The sequence below is a fragment of the Lissotriton vulgaris genome, chromosome 10, assembly GCF_964263255.1.
Source record: "Lissotriton vulgaris chromosome 10, aLisVul1.2, whole genome shotgun sequence".
In the NCBI taxonomy this organism is placed as follows: Eukaryota; Metazoa; Chordata; class Amphibia; order Caudata; family Salamandridae; genus Lissotriton; species Lissotriton vulgaris.
In genome coordinates, this window is record NC_141698.1 from 122,303,834 (window position 1) to 122,329,005 (window position 25,172).

At 44.2% G+C, this 25,172-nt stretch overlaps 1 protein-coding gene across 1 annotated transcript in view; it reads right to left on the bottom strand.

Annotated features, from left to right (window-relative positions):
- Window positions 1–13,711, bottom strand: part of SLC29A4 (solute carrier family 29 member 4) — a 218,918-nt gene extending 205,207 nt beyond the window's left edge. The window contains exon 1 of the mRNA XM_086940685.1: window positions 13,637–13,711. The gene's annotated coding sequence lies outside the window, so the exon portion shown is untranslated. The remainder of the gene's footprint in view (window positions 1–13,636) is intronic.
- Between the last annotated feature and the right edge of the window lie 11,461 nt (window positions 13,712–25,172).

Sequence of the window (25,172 nt, forward strand, 5' to 3'; positions counted from 1 at the left end):
CTGATTGTCCTCCATACTTTGTTAATCAGTGTGGGTGCGATTGTGCCATTTCTTTATTTTATTAAATTAAGACTGCATGTTTGAAGAACCGAGGTTTGTTCGCAATGTAGTGACAATATTTAAGCTCTGTGAAGAGAACCAGTGCTGCGCCGTCGTGTATTCAGGGCCGGTTCTAGAATGTTTGGGGCCCTGGGCTGAAAGGAAATGTGTGAAGCCCTCCTAATTCGCAGAGACATGGCGCATTCAGGGCTGTTTGCATCTGAATAGATGCCCCTGCTCCTGAAGCTGCAGACCCTCCCTCTCAGTCACCTTCAAGCACCTCTTAACGGGTCTTCAAGGGCTGAAGGTGTGAGGGTTGCCATCCCGCTGTGCCTCTCCAATAATGCTGGTGTCTGAGCTTTGGAACAGAGTCAAGAAGGGAGGTGGGTGGAAGTTGTGCAGGCTGTAGGGTAGTGCGACCGGTGCCTGGGGTTAAAATTACGGACAAATGGCGTCCGTTAAAGAATCCTTCACGGACAACGGACAGACGGCCGAAATTACGGACTGTCCGTGAAATTTACGGACGGTTGATCACCCTAGTCAGCATCCACGCAGTACCTGTCTGGTGTGAGAGGCTGCGAGGAGTGGGTGCCGTGTCCCGTTCTCGACAGCTTCTAGGCACCACTAGCTGGGTACCACCTGAAATAATTCAAAGTGTCCCACACCCCCATTCGGGTACAGATGCTGTCCTAAGAGCCTTCCACCCCGCCCCAAGGAAAGTGGTATGGTCTGAGAGGGCAACAAGTTAGATTTATCAAGCGCCTTCTAAACGGAGGAACCTGAGGCGCTGAACTGCTGCCCTGTGAACAGTAACTTTCACTCCATAATTGCCCCCCTATTGAGGTTCCGACTGGGACAGAAAGGGGCCCGCAGGAGCGAATCAGATGTTTAAAAAAGTGGCCCACATTTGCATATCGGAGCAGGTTTCAGCTTGTAAAGACACCACGTATAGGTGTGTTGCAAGTTATGGGAGCCTGCATGCATTTATTTTTGCTGCAGGCAATGTTTGTGTTGATATTAGGAAAGATTCGGCTTTTATACTCTGTTTTTGTGTTATATTTATCATGAAATGATCGCATCTGCCATTTTAAACTATGTAGTTTTTATTGAATAATGTGATAGATTTTCTTTTAATGCGAGATTATACATTTTTTATGATAAAATGCATGTATTGTGCTTTTATGACAGTTGTCGAATAAAGCTTGCTTGAATTTAATCGATGTAATATTAGGAAAATCAACAATAACCTGCCCACCAGATAGGGTGACCACCTGGCATGGAGGAAAATTCTGGACAGGTCTGTAAAAAGTTCAGGACAACGAGTCAAAATTCAGGACAAAGGGTCTGAATTCAGGACAAATGGTCAACATTCAGGACAAAAATTTCGGTAAAAAAGTCAATTTTACTGGCATATCCAAGGAGAGGCCATAACCCACTACTTTATCAGTGCATTTATTTACTATTTTCTACATAGCACTATTTATTCACTATGGCCCAGTGGCGTAACAAAACTTGAGCCCCCCCCTGCAAAGTACATGGATGCGCCCCCCCCCCCCCCCACACTTCAAAGCTCCGGACCTAGTCAAGAGCACTCAGTCCAGGGGTCCGCCGACCATGCACTTTGCCGGAGGGGGGTCCCTGGAGCTCGCCTCCCCGCGTCGTGTGGGCTATTGTTACGCCACTGCTATGGCTTTTCATGATTGCCTCTAGATATGCTACATTCAGGTGGCACATTACATCAACAGTAAATTAATACCCTTGAGCACAGTGCCAAGTATATCACCCTTGCCCAAATTTGCCCAATCTTTCTTGGAGAGAAAGCTACAATGACATTTGGATTATGCTTCTAAACATTTTAAATGCAAAAAAACACAGTTGATGGACAGAATGCAGAACAATGTCATACATTCACCCCAGTACAGAGATCTGGGCCTAAATCCATCGTTTTTTTGCACTCCACACCACCCCAGTTCAGACATGGCCATATGCAAATCAGTCTGACCCTGTGCCTCATGGGAACAGTCCAGCCCGAACTGCCAAGCCACGCCTTCCCTGGATTTGAAACAAGCTTCCGAGGACCGGTTTCTGGCATTCCAGCCGTCTTCAGCCCGGCTTGCTTGAATCCAGTGGTGTGGAGTGCATGGGACTCACGTCTGAGCATACCCATCCCACTCGGGGTGACAAATGAATGGCATGGCATGGCTTGGCAGTTCGGGCTGGACTGTTCCCATGAGGCACAGGGTCAGACTGATTTGCATATGGCCATGTCTGAACTGGGGTGGTGTGGAGTGCAAAAAAACGATGGATTTGGGCCCAAATCTCTGTACTGGGGTGAATGTATGACATTTTCTGCATTCTGTCCATCAACTGTGGTTTTTGCACTCTAACCATTTTAAAATCCATGGCAAACATTTTGAGAAACATTAAGGTAAGTGACCTTCCGCTAGATTAGACAAGTTGAACAAAAACATCTGTCTCACCTCGACTGCTAGTAGACTTTAAACCTAAAAAACAATTAATGAGTCAGAGCAGATGGTGGGGGTGACAGTCTTACACCTAATGTCAGGATGTGAGGTGCCCACAACTTGTCTGTAGTCTCACAGCATTGGAGTGTGCATCCGAGATTCCTCATTTACCTTGATTGGTAGTCTGGCCTGGAGGCCGGACTACCAATCAAAGAGAATTACAGAGAAGGATGAAATCAAGATCAGATGGAAGATCCACAGCAAATGATTCAAAGTATCTTTGACCAAGGACCAGACAAATAAGGAAGAGAACAACAAGGTGGAACAATTCATAAAATCTGGCAGGATCGTTCCGCCATGACTATCAGAAAGTATTGCATACCTGGGGAGTTTATCTCAGCATAGAGTAGAGAAACAGAAGAGGCAGTGTCAAGTGGTTGAACAGGCAGCACCCACCCACCCTGGCAGACTCTGCTTCTGCAATGGTCCGCTGGGCGTGCTTGAGAAGGGTGAGCTGGGACCAGACCCCTTGGAAGGCTGTGCTGGGCAATTGACAACTCTGGCCATGTCCTGAAATGGTTTTGTAGTTGAGCGTAGACCAAACCAGTCATCTGGCTCATCCTTCAGTGCAAAAGTACACATTGTATCTTCAAACATTTTGGGATGTAAATGACACAAACAAAAAGAATATACCAATTTTAAAATGTAAGAAGTGTTTCTTCAACATAAGGTACTGTTTTGCCTTTTATATACAATTAGACCCCAGACTGAACTGGGTCTCAGTTATCTTACAATCCCTAGGTATTAATATCTACCATTCCCCACAGATTTGGAGGGGGTGGAAATCTGGGCAGAGAGACATGGTCCCTCCGAGCCCAGTTTGCTTTATGGTCCTCTCTTCCACTTTCAGTAATGGACCACATGGCACTAGTGAAGATGGTGGTGCTACCTTTGTTATTGTATTATTTTGAAAACCTTCCGCTGCTCATCCCTTGCTCCTTCTTCAGACATGTTCCAAGTCGGATTTGGAGACTGGGGCATCGCCATGTAGCTCTTTTCACTCTAAAGCTACAGGTGACTGTGGGTGGATTAGCCCTTCTGGACTTAGAACGCTCTTATTTAGCTGCACAGCTCCAATGGGTGGCGCGTTGGCTGTCTGGCCGCCCCCTGCATGAAATGGGGTTAACCCGTAAAGACTTTAAGGAGGCCTTACTGCACTACTCATTGTTTCCTACTGACCATTCTACTGAACTCCACCCAGAGTTATTTCGTACAGCTTTCTCTTGCCTTATCACAACCTGTAAACTAACTGACACAAAGAAACCCTATGCACCTGCACTACCTTTGCTAAGCCTTCCCACTCACACAGGATGGCTACGCTCAGGACAACTCCATCAGTGGCATGCTTTGGCATCTCAAAATTGGGAGATTCATTTGTTGATGCTGAGCTACTTGATCTCAAAACCCTTATGGCAGACTACAATCTTCACCCAGGTCAACTCCTTACTTACGAACACCTTAAACAATCATTAAATGCCCTATTCCATGTCGGCCACCTAGCACCATCACCACATGAGGTGTGCCAAATGCTCTACACCACAGCCAATCTCAGCAAACTGATAAGATGGGTGTACAGAGCTTTCCTGTAACATGCAGACCACTACTCCAGGGCTTGCCTCCGTATACCTGGGAGACTGACATGGCCAAACCTCTTCACGATACGGACTGGGTTAAAATATTGGACTAATCCCCACAAAGGAGGGGAGGTACAGGGACAGTTTACTATGGGTCAGTTTGTTATACAGGAAGTTTACAAATTGTGTGTTAACTCTTCATTATAGTATGTAGCTCAGCGCTGTTCCTCCGTAAATGTACAATGGAAGCTGTTGTTACATACTTGGCTGCTATCCTGCTATGTAACCTCTTTTGGCATACAACATTACAGTCTCAAATAAAGCAAATGGTAGTATTTCAATTTATTACATTAGATCAGAACATTACATTGATATTTATATGAAGTGAAAGTTTCTAAACTTGAACTTTAAAACATTCATGAACCGTCCCTCTCGACAACACTACCAGTGAGCAAAGTTAACTAATTAGCTGGTGTCCCTTATATCATGGCCAATAATATTGTAAATATGCAAGAGAGTATTTTGTAGACAGTCCATCTTAAACTGATTTACTTGAAAGTGCTCTCAAATATCACTTTCAAGCAAATTAGACACATTAAGTAAATTGACTTAGGTCACACAATTTAGTCATGCAGGAAATCTGGGACTTCAACCCAGGCTTTTCGGGCACACATAGTGCACATAAGCCACGGACTAGGTACATTTATTTTTCTCAATCCCCTTTAATACCAGAAGACAGTGGGACTTTTTTTTACACACCAGCGGCTCAGTGTTACGCCCACATTTTACAAGGTCATGTAAAGCCACCCTGCATGGCTTTTCATGGGCTTGCGAATATGGCCCCCTTTCATGCATTACTCTGTGTGAAAGGGGTGTTCCGTGGGTCTTACTGTGGTTGCCCCCACGCAACATCCATGGAACCTGACGCATTCCCATCCACCACCACCTTCTTTTGTACCTCTTTTGGCCGCCATAAGTGTGGCAGGGTCTGCTCAGACGTGAGCCCCTTGCTCACTTTGCCACTGGATTCAAGCAAGCCGGGCTGAAGACAGCTGGAATGCCAGAAACCGGTCCTCGGAAGCTTGTTTCCGGTCCAGGGAAGACTTGGCTTGGCAGTTCGGGCTGGACTGTTCCCATGAGGCACAGGGTCAGACTGATTTGCCTATAGCCATGTCTGAACTGGGGTGGCAGAGTGGGCTAAAGAACGGTGATTGATCAAACCCAGATCTTTTGACTGGGTGTGAGTGTTTGATTGATTCAGATGCTCCGTCCATCACCACCCCCTTTTGTACCGCATTCCCAGATGTGCAAGGTTTTCTAAACCTGGGAATGTGCCAGATTCCTACGCATCCCCAGTGGAGGCGTAAGTGAGGCGCGACAAGAAGAAATACTTTTATTTCCCCTCGTTTTTCCTTTTTCTATGCGTGCTGCATTTAGCAGCACACGTAGAAAGAGGAAAACAGCTCTTGTGATTGTTTTTGTGCTGGAAGGTGTCCCTGTCTGCACAAAAACAAGCACCCCTACAACGCAGACGCCCTTGCACCGTGGTGCAAGGGTGCTTGCGTTGGCGCACGGCAGCCCTTTGTGCACCAGCGAAGGGGAAAATGACAGGAATGTGCCGTATCTTGAAGATACCGCTCATTCCTGCTTTTTTCTTTTGTCGCACAGCAGGAAGGCTTGTTGCGCTGCTGTGCATCAAAATATTGTAACTGAGTCCCAGCGTTTTTTTGTGCAATTCTGTAAGATGAATAGTACACTTTGTTGAATAAATACTGTGCACATGTTAATCTGACACAATATCTACAAAAGTAAAAGATGCATAATGAAGGCAAGGAAAGGCAGGACACGATATGCTAAAATCACTGTTTTTTGTTGGTCATTACATAGCTATTCAATGCAGCAGGCGAGGTGCATCAAAAAACAAATGGATTCTGCAGTGGGTACATGTGGCCAATTGGGAAACATCACTTACAACGCAACTTTTACCACGCAGTGCCTTTACCTCGCAACTTTTACAACGCAAACCATTACAACGCATTGCGCTGGGGGGCGCTCTAGGATAGGGAATAGGTTTAATTTACTGTCCAACACCTTCCCTACTATCCACGGGGACTGGAGTTGGAATAGTAAATTAAACTATTCACTATCCAGCGCCCCAAAGCACTATGCGTTGTAATGGTATGCGTTGTAAAACCCGCGTTGTAAAAGCATGCGATGTAAAAGCATGCGTTGTAATGTCGTACATCCAGCCAATTAGAACGGAGGCGGGGTCAAAGGGAAGGCTAACAAGAACAAAATATTCTGTAACCATTTTGTTGATCTTTCACCATCAAGTAGCTACAAATAAAATAACGCACACCTTAAATAAAAAATAAATGAAAGTTAAACTAATCGGTGTGAAATGTACTATTTTATGTTATGAAAGCTCTGTTTAGTAATGCGATCACTACAGATGTCTGTGTGTGCAATCAGAGGCCCATAGAATTAAATCATGTTTGCTACAGCAAAGAAAATGACTTGTGTGTTTTTAGTGCTACGAGGTCCCTGAAAGCACTGTGAATGTGTCATTGTTTTGAACGTGCATTAAATAATGTATCATATAGGCAGCCACAAAATGCACATATAAATTTAGATTAAAGATAAAAAGTGCTTCTAAAGTATACATTTCAGTAATATGCAGATTGATTCTAATGCAAGCATTTTTTATATAAATGTCAATTAAACGCAGTACTCCACAGATCATCCTTGAATACCCTTATAGTACCTCTCAAAAAGAAAAAATCTTTGCCATCAGGAAACTTAAAGTGACTCTATAAATTAATGCCTATTTTGGTTCCCAAGTAGCCTTTAAATTTGCATTTTTACCAGTTCCGCACATTTGCATTTCTCACGGGAAGTAGGCACCTGGAAGGCGTGTTTCTTATCTGTCTGCCCCTCCCTTGGGATCACAGCACAGGGCACTCCCTCCCTTCCACTCCAGCTGGGGAAGCACAATTGTCAGAATGAACTCTTGTCCTTTAGCTGAAAGGCTACAATTATGGACAAATGTCATCCGTTAAAACATACATCCAGGGCACAAGTCGTAAAAAAAGAAGTGGGGGGACGCTGTCACCGGAAGTGACGTCACAACAGGAAGTGTCGTCCCAGAGAGGCCAAAGAGTGAAGTCCAGCTGTTTCGAGCCCTGAATACATCACAGACAACAGACATTAGGGTTCAATTACAGACAGTCAGTGAAAATTACTGACGGGTGGTCACTGTTACACTGGACCATAAAACAGGCCTTAAAACAGCCACAAAACTGGATCACACATTGATCTAAACTGGGGTGGCATGGTGAGCAAAAGAATGATAAATTTAACCCAGATCTCTTGACTGGGGGTGAGTGTTTTGATTTGTTCTGCATTCCGTCCATAAATTGTGTGTCTTTTGCACACACTGATCTGTCAGACCAACCCCATGGGCACTGCCTGATTGCCCTAAAGTCCCGTCCAAACCTGCATCATATCGTCTCAGAGTCTTCTGTGGATGGTTGAAGTCATTTTGGGCACACTTAATTCAACTAGCATCCACCCTCTGCTTGAAAGTGTTGAAACGAGGGTGTGTGTGTGTATTAGTGTGTATGTGTGTGTGTGTATAGTGTTATTATTATCATCATCATTATCATGGAATCCTGTACCCGGGTGAATGTGCAGTTGGCCTACCTGTTCTACCCTAGTTCCCCACGCACCAAATCTTAGTATTGTGTGCAGAGCAAAGTTCACAGGTGCAGGAACACCAGACTTGATTTTACAGGCCAGAATTCTGGCCAATACAATTGATTTGCAAAAGGCCTGCATTGCAGACGGATGTACCATGTTACAACGCATACTATTACAACTACCTACCGTTACAACGCGACCATTACAACGCATCCCATTACAACGCATAGCGCTTTGAGGTGCTGGATAGTGGTAAGTATAATTTACTATTCTAACTCCAGTCCCCGTGGACCCTAGGGAAGGTGTTGGATAGTAAATTATACTTATTCCCTATCCTAGAGCGCCCCCCAGCGCAATGCTTTGTAATGGTATGCGTTGTAAAAGTCGCGTTGTAACGGTAGTGCGTTGTAACAAATGCGTTGTAACAGGTGTATACCATTGCAGACCGAACCCATTGCCCAAACCATGCCCGACCCTCAGTAACGGCACAGGAGGAGGATTCAGAGCTCAAACCTGCCAAGTAAAATCCACCCCTCCACTCACTTGCTTGTGCTGCCCCTTTTTGATCTTCCACCCGCACCACACAGGAGCCCTCACAGATATTTACCATCTGCATAAAGTAGGTGGCAAATGTCTGCATTAACCCCCATGGAACAGGGAATTCAAGGTAGAATATCATCTGGAAAACCCAGGTCTGCACAGCTATTCCTCATTCTGTGGTGTAAACTTGTAATTGCAGGATTTCAGTGCAAAAAGTCTGTCCAATATAGGTGATCCCAGCCACCCGTAATCTCCACACGGTATTCCAATTTTTTTTCATTATGACCCTATTTTTACTTTTCTACACTAACTACAGCTTTACATGTTTTTACATGTGTAAAAACTGCCAGCCCCTGCCTTTGTCAGTGTAGAAATTGGAACTCTGATCCAAGTAGGATAGTTTGGGTCCCACTTTTATACACATTTTTCAAAAAGAGGATGTTGAGCTCACTCTCAATGCCCAGGAACCAGTTTGGAGCATTTAATTTAGTACATTTAGCCTTCTGCTAAGCAGACACATTCTTTGCCAAATGCAATGGCACATACATCAGGTACCGACATTGCCGGATGCAACGGAAGCAGCCACAACATAAGCACAATGGTGAGGGAAGATTCTGCACTTGGTTGCCATCAGCTTTTTGCAATGGTGCTCCTGGGAGAGACAAGGTGGCATTCCCTTCCTAGATCCTGTCTGTCCTGAAAAGCATCATCTGCTGACTTTCCTCCCCTCCCTTTACCTGCTACCAACCCAAAGGGCAGCTTTCCGAAGAGATAATCATCAGATCGTTCATAAAAGGCTACAATTGGCCCAGGTTAAAAGATTAATTCTCCGTAACACCAGACTATGTTGACTCTCCTCCCCTCTCTTTCTCCACTTTAATCCAGAGTCTAAATCCCCAAACTCAATAATGCAAGCAATACACTTCCACTGTTTTGAGAGGCTGTACTTCAGTCCCATCTAGTGCTAAGATTTACCAAGGTTATCCAAAACGAGACTGGTTCCTGCAGCCACACTCTCACCAACAATATGAAGTCCTGCTACAAGTCTTTAACACCCACATACACACACACACACACACACACACACGCACACGCACACACACGCACGCACACACACACGCACACGCACACACACACACACACACACACACACACACACACACACACACACACAGAAATCAGTGTAGGGTCACGGTGTTACATTTAATCAGACCCTAACACACATGGAGCCTTAATGCACCACACTTATTACTTAACAGAAGAAAGGTTTGTTCAGTTCTATAAAACAGAAAAATGAACTCTGCAATGTCATTTAATGGATATGACCAACAACATGGACATAAAACCTTCAATATAAATAAATAAATAAATAAATAGTCCCGTGTCGACTAGAGTGCCTACTTGGAATGCTCAGTCAGACCACAGAGCTAGCCTCTTTCCGCCAGAGTCATGGTAACAATTATAAGCTTCAGCATGAACACATGATTTTCATGTATGCTGGGACAAAATATTAGGATATTAGATACACTAAAGCTGGAATCACTCAGGTCAGGACTTCAAGCTTGTAATACCATAAATGATTGTATCTCAGAGTATCATATACAGAAATATTGTCTGTCATAAATATTGACCTTTGAGTGTAGATTTTTTAATAACTGTGGGGCAATATTTGTATACTCAATATGTAGGACAACAGGTTTATGTCCACCTTAGACAGTCCGCTAGCAGTACAAATCCAACAATACACATGCCGAATAATTAGGCATCCGCCATGCCCCACTCACTACCATCCTCTCTTCAAACTTGTAACCCAAGACCCAAAACTTACAGCTACTTTGCTAGATCCCGCCTCAGACCAACCCAAACCCAATCCCACCTCACTACCTGAGCCTAGGCACCGCTCAAGACCATCCACCACGCCATTTGCCTATGAGTGGTATAGAGAATAAATTAATTTTACCCCTCAGCTTCAAAAATTGGATAATTATCTTGGCCTTGAATTGCACTCCATTATCTCTAAGTAGTGACTTGGGAAATCTTCCCCTACTAAATATTTCAGGCAGAAACAAACCAATGACGCTCTTAGAGACTGATTTATCAAAGAGTAGACAGAGAAAAATGCCTCCTTGGATTGCTTTTATTGCAGGAAGGTCTCCCTGCACAAAAACAACTCTGCCCGTAATGTAGGCACCCTTTATTTTTTTATTTATTTCATTTATAGGGCGCACAGCTACCCAACAAAGGGTTTCCCGGCGCAACAGATTCCGATATGATAAGCTATGGCATGCTAGATATTAAATAGCCAGGTTTTTATGGCTTTCCTGAATTTTACGTAGTTCAGCTCTGTTCTCAATGTCGGTGGCATTGAGTTCCAGAGAGATGGTCCAATAACTGAGAAGGACTTGCCACCCATGCGCGCCAGTTTGAATTTTGGAATTACAAAATGATTGGCCGTGGAGGACCGCAGAGTCCTGGTGGAGCGATAGGGGCGCACCAGGTTCTGCAGGTATTTAGGGGCAGTGTTAGTGGAAATTCTATGCATAAAACATAACGTTTTGAATTTGACTCTGTTCTCAACCTTTAACCAATGAAGTTTCCTGATATATTTGATGGTAGGTGTAGAGAATGGAATTTTACATAACAGTCGTGCTGCTGCATTCTGTACAGTCTGTAGTCTGCGGACAGTGGCCTTATTTGCCCCCAGGTACAAGACATTACCGTAGTCGAGCCTTGATGTCACTAAAGCATTGACTACGTTTTTTTTAGAATTTTCCGGTAGCATCCAGCATATCTTTTTTAGCCACTTTAAGATGGCAAAACAAGTGGCAGCGGTTTTTATCGCTTGTTGGTGAAGGTTGAGCGAGTCATCAATAATGACTCCCAGATTGCGGGCATTTGTGACCGGTATGGGGGGAGTACCCATTTCAGAGGGCCAGTGCTGGAGGCCCCATAACTCTTTGTTTTTTCCCTTGCAGCATGGTACTTGGGTGCCTGTGTTGGCTCTAGACAGCACACAGTGCACCACAGCTAGGAGGGAGCAGAAGGGTGCCACTTATTAATATGGCATATTTCTGCTCTCTCAAACAAGGTTGCTGCCCTGCGTCACATGAAACGTTCGAAAATGTGCCCCCTGGTGGTCACATCATGAATAAACTTGATCTCCGGCCATCTAGAGAATATATCAACCAACACCAAGATACCATCCTCAAATCGCACCACTTCCAGAATTGACAATGTCCATTGGTACATCATCCTAGGGCTTTTTGAAAAGCAGCTAACATGGAGTGCTCTCTTGTCGTACGTATTTTATCAATTGAACATTCCAAACATTCACTCACAACACCTTCAACTTGCTTATCCATCCCAGCCCACCAATAGTTCATACATAATCCCTTTTTGTCCTACACATTTCTCAGCAATTTCTCAAAATTACACAAAAGGAATCAATCTTGTTTCTCTATTTATTATTCTTTGGCTCAAAGATAAGTTATCTTTCACATTCCAGTAAGATGCCACCTATTTACTGTACAACTTAATTGTCATCCACACAGCTCTAATAACTTCCTGAAGAATACCTTCTTCTACTAGCTCATTTATCCAATCCATGAGATGAATGACACCAGCATCTATGACAGATCTTTTCTCCTTCTTGATAATCAGTCTCATTTTTCAGTTCTTCAGCATCTACTAATCTTGTGCAGCAGTCAGCTACAACATTACATCTCCAGAGAAAATACATAACTCATACACTTGTTAAGCAACAACCTACTTATTCAGCTAGAAATATTGCCTATTCCCTTCTATAAAAATACCTGCTTTAAGGGTGCAACAGTAAATATATTACCACAGACTTTATTCTGCAGTTTCTTAATAGCCCAAAACACCACAAGAGCTTCTCACTTGATTACCGCATATTTTTTTCTGCATGTTTACTATGTGAAATAAATGTTGTAGTGATATCCATATTACAATTTATTTGAATCTAAGCAACACCCAATCTTTTAGTGCTAGCATCCATTCATATTCACACACCAAACTGTGTTCTAGCCTTTCTGCTAATGCAATGATTTCTGTTATTGAAGGCTCATCACGTAACCACAACTATTTCCTGGCTTTATCATTATCATATCGCAATATAAATTGGTCTCTAACACTCTCATCCACACTCAAACCAAATTTACATCACTAAGCTAACTTTCTCAGTCCTTTACACCTTCCTCCACGGATTCATCTTTCATTTCCATTCCTTCATCGAAATGAAATCTCTTTAATATGGTAGTTACTTTCAGTGAATAATTGTTATCTGATTTCTGTAAGCACAGGTCATACTCATTTAACCCAGTAGCTTCTTCACTGGACAGTTCAGTTAAGTAATTGAACACTTCTTGACCATCTGGGTCTAAAAAATGTAATAGCAAGGAGGTTTTCCTTTTAGCACCAAGGTTACAACCACATACTCTGATATATCTTGAATTTTTTTTTACCACAACTTATAGCAGGATCACGTGGCGATGTTAGGAAAATGGAGAAGTTACATTCTGCACGTAGCAATATGGAATAACCCTCTTGACTCCGCATACCTTTAAGATGCATGCTGTCACAACGCGGTCGTAACAACGACCGCGTTGTGACAACGCATACCATTACTCCGCAAGTCGTTACAACGACTTGCGGAGGGGGGGCGCCGGATGTTGGAATAGTAAAATTTACTATACCAACTCCAGTCCGTGCAGACTTTAGGGAAGGTGTTGGATTTTAAAACCAACACCTTCTCCCTCCGCAAGTCATTGTAATTACTTGCGGAGTAATGGTATGCGTTGTCACAATGCGGTCATTATAACGACTGTGTTGTGACAGCATGCAGTGTCACGGATGCGGAGCAAAGGTGCGTTTCCAGCAATATGTAGTTAACTAATATGGAAGAATTAAAACCCAACTTCAAGTAATCTTGAACCTAGGTGTAAGCATACCCTGGCATTTGAAAAAATGCCCGACCATACATCAGAAGAAAAAAGTGGTTACATAAAAATAACAGATTAAAGCAAACAGTATTAAACTTATATAAGAATTTCAATGCTAAAATGTCATCATTTTCATTTTTTATATCAGTCAATAATTCTTCAAATGTCACTTGAATACTATAAATCAATGACTTGAATCAAAGTGGAAACCTAGTACCTGATGAGAGCCAGCAAGAGAAGCAATAATATGATACGGACAAATATGAGCAAGATAGCCATTCAAATACCTTGTACTAACTTGCTTCTTGTTATCCACTTGAGAGCATTGTCCCATGTTGCAGTCAAAACAGATACCACACCTGGTGATTTCACGACAGTGGCAATACAATGACAATATTTCAGCATCGTACTGCCTTTTTATTTGTCTCCTCATATTCATAAAAAGAATTGAAGCAGTTAAGAGTCAAAACGATAAGTACAAAGATACTCAAATAAACACACAAGATAGATCCTAATTAAACGTATATGAATAATGTAAAAGTTCACGGGGGAACAAAGATACCAGACCCTGAAAACCGCTAAGGGGGCAATAGATTCCTGAAAATAACAGTACCTTAACCAAATAGTCTTGAATCGTTGTGTTTAGATAGGTTTCTGCTTGTCATCAAAGTAAAGATATACACATAAACTGAACTGAAGTACTTTAAAATAGGTAAATAACTTTGATTCTTTGCAATGGTCCATCCGCATCACCATCAACCTCCATCAACATCCAGGGTCCCTCCAGCATCACCTGAACCCTGTAACATTTTGTTCCTATGAAACATAAATACATGCAGAGCATTTTGCTCTGTTCAGGAAATCACAAGCTAGCATTACACACTTGGCAGTCTTGGTACTGGCAACCCGTGCACTCATTGGTGCTGGCCCATGTTGAACCTAGATCTTTGATAACTCCATTATGAATTTTTGAAATTCATTGAATGCTTGTCTGTAAAATTTGGTGTTCAGTAGTTTTCTCAACTGAATATAGCCAGCTTCTGATGAGAGAAAAAGCTAACGTTTTTTCATAATTTGAGGCTATGGACCCCAAAGTGTCTTTTGCCATATTTAACTCTCTTCAGTTTGTGTTATGTGATAAGATGCTTCCAGGAACAACAGTTCTCTCTCTATGATGGAATCTCTAAACAACTCCTACACAGACTTCAGGCTAACTAGAACGCAACCGCAAGACTCATACTCAACGTCCCACGCCACAACCTCATCACACCGCACCTCAGGAAGCTTCACTGGCTACCTATTCACAAGCGCAGACAATTCAAGCTTCTCACACACACATACAAAGCCCTACACAACATTGGACCAGAATACCTGAACAGCCACATACACTTTCACCAACCCACCAGACACCTATGACTTGCCTCACTCCCACTTGCACACACAAAAGCAAAACTGGAGGTCGCTCATTCTCTTACATCGCACCCAATCTGCTGTGTTCATAATGCATAGAGTCTTCTACCGGATCCTGAATTGACCAGGGAGCTAATAGAGAGATGTAGGAAGCTGGCTCTTTATATGGTATGCCAAAAAGAGTTATAGGTGCAAAGAGTTCAGGTATTCCCTTAATAGTGGACAGAGGCTTGCTCTATCAAACCCAAGGTGCTCTTTTAGGGGGTAGTGTGGTCAAGCAGCCTCAGACTTATCAGAGAGGAGTGTTAGACATCCGCAGCACAGACACAGCCAATAAATGATACACACAACTCAATAAGGAAATCCACACCAATTTATAAAATAACACGTATCTTTATATAACTTTAGGCACCAAGATCATCAAGATCCGGTAAGAACTTTTTAACATAGCAAGTTTGAAGAAAACAGGCTTTTGATACTTTAAATTGTAATTGAGGCACTTTGCAGCAATTTTAACGTAGGCAGAAAACATATGCTGCATATGGCCGCTTAACAACAACTTACGGGACATTTCCTTCAAGTGAGTATGGGGCAGGGTCCAAGACAGCACCAACAGGTCACCTGGGGAGGCACTCGGGTGTTCGGGTGCAGAGGTGTCTTACAGCATCGGGTGGCCCATTCAAGTCTTTGGAGATCGATTCAATGGAAAAGAGGCTTCAGGCTTTGACTGGAGGACCAGTCTGGCAACGAACAGGGGGGCTCAACTCTTGCAAAGCTCGAGGACGTGGGGATGCCTTTGGTCCACTTCTCTAAGGGTGAGAGATGCAGAAGTGTCATTAGTCATCAAATTTCCGTCACTGGGTGCACTCACAGAAGAGGGGGCCTGCAAACAGAGGCTGAAGGGGTAGTCAGGAAGTCCGCAGTGGGCAAGTCCAAGGTGGGCTTTCTCTCTGGAGGACCAGGGGACCACGCTGGCACTGTTGGCCCACTTCAGCTTGGGCGCAGAAGCACAGGTGTAGTGGTATTTTGTGGTGTCAGGTTTTTGCTGTCCGGAGCACTCACAGTCTTCTTTAGGGTGCCTGCCAGATGAAGGGAAGCAGCTCCATTGCTCCACGAGAGTTCTTGAGTCTTTATTGAAGACATGCAGTCCTCCCAGGCTTTGGAGGTACAGCAACGGCAGGACGAGATGTCTTTCGTGCAGTTTCAATGGGGAACAGCAGACAAGGCAGCAGGGCTGGTGCCAAGTCAGTAGCTCTTCCTCAGTCTTCTGGTTTTGTGGCTCTTCAGTGTCTTTCTTCGTAGATCATCAGGATCCCTGGACCTCGTTGGCACCATTGGTCCACTTCAGCTAGCGCTAGGCAGCTCGCTGCATGATTGCTTTCGGGTGTCGGGTTTTCGCGATCTTGGAACCTCACAGCTCAGTTTTTGGTACCTGCAAGATGTAGGGTGACAACTCTGCTATTCCACTGGAGATCCTGAGTCTTTGGAGAAGTGCTGGCAGTCCTCCCAGGCTTCGGTGGATCAGCAGCTTGCAGGGCGAGACAACTTTGGTGCATTTTTCGAGAATAGGCAACCAGGCTGGCAGGGCTGGTGCCAAGTCAGGTGCTTCTTCTGCAGTTCTTGCTTTGCGGCTGTTTGGCCCTTCTTCTTCTTTTGGTCAGCAGGATATGATTTTATGGTGCCAGGGCTCCCCTAAATTCAGAATTTCTGGGTTTTGGGGGAGTATAGGGTAGTAGTCAATGGGCTGCCTACCCCTGGGGTCGATATGCCCCCTATATGACCACTTCCTGGGGGAAGTGGACATAACCCCGTCTCAGAGATCCTAAATTTGCCATCACCAAGATTGTCACTTCTGAAAAGTTGCATCTACTTCAGATAGTGCAGTTCAGGGGTGGTGTTCACCTGAGGGTGAATACGCCTGTCTTGCCTAGCTAATTTTCCCATCTGTCCAGGTGCCAAGGGCTCTAGACAAAGAGGTTTGGTTTCCTTTCTTGTGAGAAAAGGCCAGCTTTGCATTCCAAAGGCGATGGTCCTCTTTGAAGCTACCCATCCTTAGAATGCCAATCTGCAGGTCATCCTGTGGGATGGAGTGCAGGGCACCCCCTGCTTGAGCAGGCTTAATTTATGGCCCCCGGAGAGCAAAGGCCCTCACCCTTGGGTCTCTGGTTGCAGGCTTGTTAAAACTAGTAAGTCAGCACACCAGTGACTCATAGGTTTTCAGGGGGCACCGCTAATGTGCCCTCTGTGTGCATGTATTACTCAATCTCACCCTGGCATTAGTGCAGGTTTAATAATAAGAGATGTTTGATACCAAACATCCCTTTTTTCAGCCATCATTTAGCTGGCGAACTCGTTTCTACCACAGTCCAAAACATGCTTGTAAAATTGCTTCCCCGTTCACTTGTATTCCCAGCTAGGATGTATGACATCACAACGCATGCTTTTACATTGCATGCTTTTACATCGCAAGTTTTACAACGCATGCCTTTACAACGCATAGTGTTGAGGGGTGCTGGATAGTGAATAGTTTAATTTACTATTCCAACTCCAGTCCCCGTGGATAGTAGGGAAGGTGTTGGATAGTAAATTAAATCTATTCCCTATCCTAGAGCGCCCCCAGCGCACTGCGTTGTAATGGTTTGCGTTGTAAAAGTTGCGATGTAAAAGCACTGCGTGGTAAAAGCTGCGTTGTAAAGGATGTTTCCCTCCCAGCTATGGACATGCCCAGCACAGGGGCATACGTGCTTGGGCAGTGATTCCCTCACATGTAGTATAGTGCAGCCTGTCTTAGGGCTGTCAGGCCTGCTGTAGGGTTGACTTACTTATACTGCATGCAGTGTTGGTTTGCATGGCACATTGGCAGTGTGCCATGTTTTTTCACGTGTGTCTGCATCAAGGCAAACAGCCTGCAGTAGCAGTGTGCATGAGCTCTGTGCAGGGGCCCTTAGTGAGGTACAATTTGTGCTGCCACCCTTAGGGGCCCTCTTAAGTACCTCAGGCCCTGAGTACCAGGGGTATCATTTACTAGGGACTTACCAAAGGTATGGCCAATGAGGGGAAACAATTATACGGTTTAGGGAAAGAGATCTGGCACTGGGGGCCTGGTTAGCATGAATCTAGTGCACTTCGAATCGAAATCACGTCACATACCAGGCAAAAAGTGGGGGTGACCATGTCGCAAAGGGCACTTTCCTACAAGAGGTTTTAGGGCTGGCTTTATGTGGTCTTGTTTTCATAGGTGCATGCACACTTGGACTGCCTCAGTTTGTATTTTTTGCAGTCTGGTGATGAGTTTGTTTTTGAGGATGGTGTTGACTACATTACAGATGGAAGGCCAGGCCATGACCAAAGCATACTTAAGTTCACTACAGTGGCTGGTATGGAGGAGGACAACTATGTTGATCTATGTGGTTGAGTTCTGAATTAAAAAATTATCTCCAGATTTCTAACTTCTTAGGAGGATTTAGGGAGGTTGATTATGATCTCCACTAATATTGCCATCAACCAGCAGAACTTTATTGAATGTATTATGTGACCAACTAATCACATCATACCTTATTGCACTATGAAATATGTAAAACGTAGCAATATGAGCCTGAGGTAAATGCCTGGCTAAGGAATTTAATTGTAGATTAATCAAAAAGAGACTAGCTATGGGTTGGGATGGTATGATGTTTACATTGTAAAGATCATGGTGACTCAGGTAAGTTTTGTTGGTCAGGGGTGGCACCCATTGGGTGTCTTTAGAAAGCCCTCACCCACCAACCTAGTTGGTGGCATGCTTCATCATTGGGCCCACCCAGTGACACCTAGCGTGTCCCGGGTGTGCTACGACGCCTGAATACAGCGGAGCAGGTATGTCACTGTGTGTGCGGTGAGGGATGTTAAGAAAGTGAGTTTAAAACGGCTTGGCGGGGGTCCCTATACCCATAGGGTAAAAGACTTTATTAATAGGGCCTCCGTCAGCGGTTAAAAATAAGGCTGTGGGACCTAAGAGGCGAGTTACGACCTCTAACGTCCTTTAGAGTGTCAACATGTTTCAGCCAGTGCCTTATTGATATGCTGGCTTTCTTCAGGACAGTTAAAATGGGTGTGGGTGTGATTAAAACTAGTGGGTGTGTAGTGTGGACTATGTGTCTACACGCCCTAAAGTGTATCTAACTGTGAGAGGGGGGGATTCCCTTCTCAAGATCACGCTGGTTTTAAGTGGTGTCCTCTTCAAGGTTACTTAGAAGTGGCAAAGGGTAGACCAGGATTACTGGCCGATGCCGGCTGTGGACCTAGTGTGCCTCCTTCGACCGGTTCCATGAAGGAGGCACACTAGGTCCACAGCCGGTATCACACATCCATACAGGAATCCAACCACAGAAACCCTCACTATCACTGCCCTTGCCACACTTTCTCCTTACCGTCCCAAAGTAGTTGGTGGACAACAATGGCGATTTCTTACCTGAGGCATCCTTTCGTCCTAGCTTAGATTTGTCATGGTGGCAGAACTAGCGTGGCAGTCGAAAGTCACCAGAGCCATAACTGATGGTAAGAGTAGCTGCTGGTCCCAGCAACGATGGAACTGCAGGCCTTGGTCACCCACCACCTGTTGCTTGGACTTCTCAGGGCTCAGATGAAAGGGATCTGTGGTCTGCAGCTGTCTGTTTCCACTGCCCTGAGTATGCCGAGCACCACCATGTCAGCAGGGCAGGGGTCTGGGAGGACTTGATGTGCAGAGGGTAGGCTGGAAACAAGGGAGACAGGGATATGAGGGACAGTGATGCCCATAAGAGATAATGGCAGTCTAATGCGCTGCGCACCTTCCAGATCCCAACTCCTCCTCGTCTCCTTAGTTGACCATCTGAAGGTATTGCCAATGTGGAACGTACGTTTTCATTGGCTCTTTAGTAGGCACTGGGAATCGGCGCACTGGAGCCAATATATTGTGTCTTAAATATGGAGGTGCATATAGGTAAGTAAGGATTTAGTATTCTTAACTCCACATCAACATACCCCGAAGTAGTATATATCTTCAAGATACGTAGATGTGCAGTTAAGAATATTGAATCTATACTTACTTACATACCTACCTGTAAAATATTTTGGTTGTCATTATTTAGGCTACAATAATGTGACTCTACGATGTCTGGTACTGGCTATTCTACTGCTATCCCACATGGTTGTATGACATGCTTTTATCCAGCATGCCGCTGCAACACAATTTTGTACCCCAACTTGCAGTCGGGGTGCAATGGATGTTGGAATAGTATAATTTACTATTCCAACTCCAGTCTGTGCAACAGTAGTGAAGGTGTTGGAGTTAAATCCAACAACTTATACCCCCTACAGCAAGTCGTTTGCGTTGTAATGGCACAGAGGTAAAAGCATGCGTTGTAACGCATGCGGTGTAACAGCTGTTTCCCATCCCACACGGACCAGACTCTGGACAATCTGAAGTTGGCCCCCTCGCATTTCTATTTCCAGAGACTGTTCCACTGCCAAGATGTGGCCGTGGGAAAATAGCAGAGCAGCATGCCACTCTCCTCCTGTATCCTCCTCCATGGCTGGTGGGCACTATTTCACATGCCACCTTTTAAGGCTGGCTGCTGCTGTATTCTGCAAACTGTGATACCTAAAAATAAATTAAAGGATGTGCTGCAGCATTCCCCCTAGCATTAAAAAAATATACATGGAAAAGAATTTGTAGCTTATACCCATAATTATCCTCAAGCATACAAACTAGCAAACTGCTCTTGTGATTATAAAATTAGAACCATAGGCAAAAGAGCAAAGATGCCCATATTTTATTACTTAAGCTAGTAGTCAAAGAATCGCTGAATGCTTGATGGAGAAGGAGTTTATTGATGATAGGGTCAGGAGGTCATAGCCAATCAATCCAGGCTAAAGAGAGGAAAAGGACTCTCTTTTCACCACAGGAAATCGTGAAAGTACTTGAAAGGGCTGGTGCTGTCACATTTACATGTTTTCATCATGGAGACAATGCATTTAATGCGCACATGCAATAAGGTGCATGTTCCTTGCTTTGTTTCAATATGTTTAAAGTCTGTAGCTCTTTAGTTTCAGAGTTGTCTGTGTTCTCATTAGGCCTGGGCGGTAAATTCCGTCAGCGGAATTTGGGAAATTTTGCGTTCCACGGAGAACATGGAATTGCCAAAAATTCCGCGATCTGCAGCTTCTCAGAATTTTTTGCTTGTTAGCGCTTTCAAAATGCGTGTTTGCAAGATATTTCCCCCCGAGCACGCAAACATCGTTTGCGAACAGGAAAAAAGCATCTCGAACAGGCGTAACAAGCAATTCCGCGTGTTTGCGGAACTCTGTGTACTTGCAGAGATTTTTTACTGTTTCGCGTAGCTTTGCGTAGCGCGACTATGCAATTCAGCCCACCCCTAGTTCTAATCAGTGCTTCAAGGCTAAAATGAAAACTAGAGTACAGGGGAGTACTGTGATTTGCATAAGTTTATACTATGTGGTCAGCTGGGGAACTGTGGTCCAGTCACATTTATGACCCTAGATCCTTGTTTAGAACGGGTAGCATGAGTTTCTGGATTGATCATTTGTGGGAGAGTTCCAAACAAGATAGTAATCTAGGGCAACCTCACGATGCCAGTGGGACCGCCACAGACAGGTCGACGGTGGCGGTCCCACTAGCAGACAGCCCTTCGGGCCGACTTCTGCGTTACGATGCAGGTGGTCGGACCCTTGAATCTCAGTGGACAGACTGCCGCCTCTGACAAGGTCTACTGTTCCCATCGGGACGGCTGTCGGAATCATGACCCTGAAGGGATGCGGTACATGCTCAGGCACAGCCATCTTGATCACCATGTCATTTTCCGAATGCCTTTTCATGGTGGCCATCGCCATAAAAAGGCATATGGAAACAGATTTCACCATTGTCCCCCGTGGGCTACTGCTACGTTGTCAGGGGGGGCACATGTGGTCCCTCTCCCATATATCTATGCATCTTGTTCCAGGCACCACATGGTGCCTGTCACACGGTGCATGGAGGTTTCTAAAGTGGCTTTTTCTACTGCAATTTGTGCTGCGGCCCTTTTCAAGGCCACAGCAGAAGCTGCAGTAGAAAAATACATTTTACAATCGCCTGTACGGCGGTCGTATCATAATTGGGTGGGTGGGACGCCAACACATTGCCGGCCAGTCACCTGCCTGTGGCGATGGCAGTCAGACGCTTGTCCGACCGCCATCGTAATGTGCCCCCTAGTTTCTTGCTAGGCCAACACACTGTTTCAATTAGAAAACCTGCACCTAACCCCTGGAATCAGTCATATAAAGCAGTAGGGGTTCACCCAGAGAAATGGGTTTTAATTGCATAAGCAGCATGAGACCCTCATTAAAGTCAAGAACTAAACCAATTAAATAATTCACAAACCTATTTAGTGAACATTAAAAAAGTTTATGTGTTGCGATTTTTAATTAAGGTTGTTTTTAAGTGATGCTAATTATATTATTTAGTGGCCCACAGCGCTAGGGAGGGCGACAGTGGCTCAGCAAGAGACATCTGTACAAATTCGAAGAGCAATATCCACTCCTGTTTAACGGCCATGTAGTGTGTTGACAGAATTTAAAAAAACGGAACAAAAACGGTCAAAATCGGATTAAGGGAATCAGAGATAGGATTTTTTGTTAGCTTTTAAGTCAGTTTGTTATGGTTTCTATTGGACAACTATACAATTTCTGTACAGATCTTCACAACAGTGGCCCCTTGCCTTCCATTGAGGGTGAGATTTCAGATTAGCATGCATGCGTATGTGTCTATGGTTGGGTGTATTACATGTTGAGTAGACTGTGTGCAGCGTGATTGCTCTCCATGGGGAAACATTGTTTCAATCTGTAAATAAATGATGGTTTTCTTGCTGTTTCTTATTTGTTTTCTGTATATGTGACAACCTACATGGCCAAAGCTGTAGTTCTCTGGTGGGTTGGATGAACATTACCATCCCTTCTTTACAGAAATGAGTTACCGTCCTGCTCCACTGACACTCACCCTTTGCAAATGTTGTGGGGCCATCACTTAGAGACACAGGTCCTGGTTCACAAAGGCAAATGTACACTTTTGTGTAAGTTTTGGTTTGTTTTGAAACTCACAAATTCTGATTTGGTAGTAAGTTTACAACTGTTGAGGCTCCACAGTCGGGAAGGAGATCTCCAGCTCAAATTTGGCACTGTTAACGGTCTTTCCTTAGAAGTTGGAGACAATCCCTATTCTCAGGAGGTATCCTGTTGCCATTGTCTACTTGTAATTAGAGGGCGCTAAACTGCACACAGAACACAGACGTAGGCCTTTGTTAAAGAGGAAGATCAGCACAAGTCACACCTGAGTGAAAACATACCTTTGAAGTTGTCATTGAGACGGGATGCTCGGGAGCCACAAGGATCTTTTATAACCCAGCGGAACAGAATAATACAGCGATATCAAGAGGTATCTCAGGTTTGAAGAGCGGCAGTGATTCTACCCAGGACGGCAATTTTGATGAGTCTGCACCATCCCTGACCTGCTCAGGATCTCTGGGTGTACCATATCGACAATCCAGATGAACAGAGAGTTTTGAACTTGTCATCAGCCTCTCGGGTGAGGCCCCGATAGCTGGATCAGGTTGCCCTCATTCTGATTTTATTCAAACAATCTCCATTGCCACTATGGTTGCTGAGGTACAGGTATCTGAAGTCACAGTTGCACAGTAACCCTAATTACCAGATACTAGTCCATATTAGCTGAGCTTCTGCATTAATGTTCGTGTCAAGTTTACCTGGGTCCCAGTGGCACAGTGAGCATGGGATGCACGTCTGGGTCAAACTTGTGGCACAGTTCTGGTTTGCTTTTGCTCTCGTTCAGGGAGCTCCTGGCCTAGCAGTTTGGGCTTGACTCTTCCCATTGGAGAAGGGTCAAGGCTGATTTGCATATGGCTGGTTCCATACTGAGGTAGCGTGATGTGCAAAATAACAATGGACTGGGATGCGACATGGCAGAAATTAATTTAAGCATTCTTTCCATCACTTTTTTGCATACTTCAATCTGGATAAAGTGATAGCAAAATTCCTGAATTGCCTGTTCAAATCTATAATGTTTTTTGTTTGTTATAGTTGTTTGTTGTTTTTTTTAAATGCAAGCATTTCATTGTAAGTTTCACTTTGTTTTCTAGGGTACAAAACATACACTAAGCGGATGTTTGTATTTTGATATTGACCATGTATTGTGTTAATTTAACTGAATGGTTCAGGGCATGACTGACCAGTTCTATCCATCATCCATGTGTTACATTACATTAAGGTTAGAAAATTGTTACTGTTAGCAGAAATGATCCTTCTTTTATCTTTGTTGAGGTTGTCCTATAGTAAGAAGGTATATTTTTATGACGGATAGGTAAGTGTTGCGATATGTCTAGATCTTCATATTTTTCAGATGCTATTGGCATTTCCCAGGCTGTTCTACATGTTCTGATAATTAATGCTAACAGGGTTGGTATGCCAGAGAGTTCTCCTGTTGCCTGTTCAGTAATATATGTTATAGTGTTTGTAGGTATTGTTTCTATTGGCTCTTGGGAGCTCATACGGGCCTCTTGTGATCTTTTAAAACCTTCCTGATGTTTACTTGAGTAATATTATGGGTGGTTGTGTTTCCTAACCCTTTAAGCTATTTCATTTTTAGTAGCAGTCTTAAGATGGCATGCATTTGAATACTATTTAGTGCCTTTCTGATGTGTTTTATCACTGGGGGCACTCTCCTTACTATAAAAATATTCTCTGTAATTTAATAGCACCTTCCCTTTTAGGGATATGATGTAGAGTGCTGTTTCTAATATTCTATCTGTGGGATTTAGAATATAGAAAATACTTAGGGCCTTATTACAATATCTGGCAGACACCATTGAGGGAAAAGAATTGTCCAAACTTAGGTAGGCGGTTCTGACATCCCAATTTGGATGCAACCTCCCATAGGGCGGTCGTAAACATCCATTTCTCAATTGAAGCTTGTTCGGCGGGAGGAAAAGACCTGCAGCACAAAATTCCATTGAAAAATGTATGTTTTCAAACATCCCTGCACTGTGCGGCAGGCACCTCAGGGTGCCTGACACACGTTGCAAGGATGTTTAGGCGGGCACCATAAGTGCCCACCAGGCCCAAATGTGGAGGGCTAGCAGAGATGAGGGCCCTGCTAGGGGCCCCCAATGTTGCTTTCTGACAGCCTTTCCATGTCGTAAAGGCTGACATGGAATGGCTGCCAGAATCCGACATTATTATCCCAAAAGCGTCAGACGGTCCCTCTGACTGCTGCCTCCGACCACACGCATTGTAATGCATCGGTCTGACCGCAGCAGCAGATGGCGTTCGGACTGCATCCGCCGGACCGTCAGTTGCAGTCCGATTGTCATTGTTATCAGGCCCATCGTATTATTTTA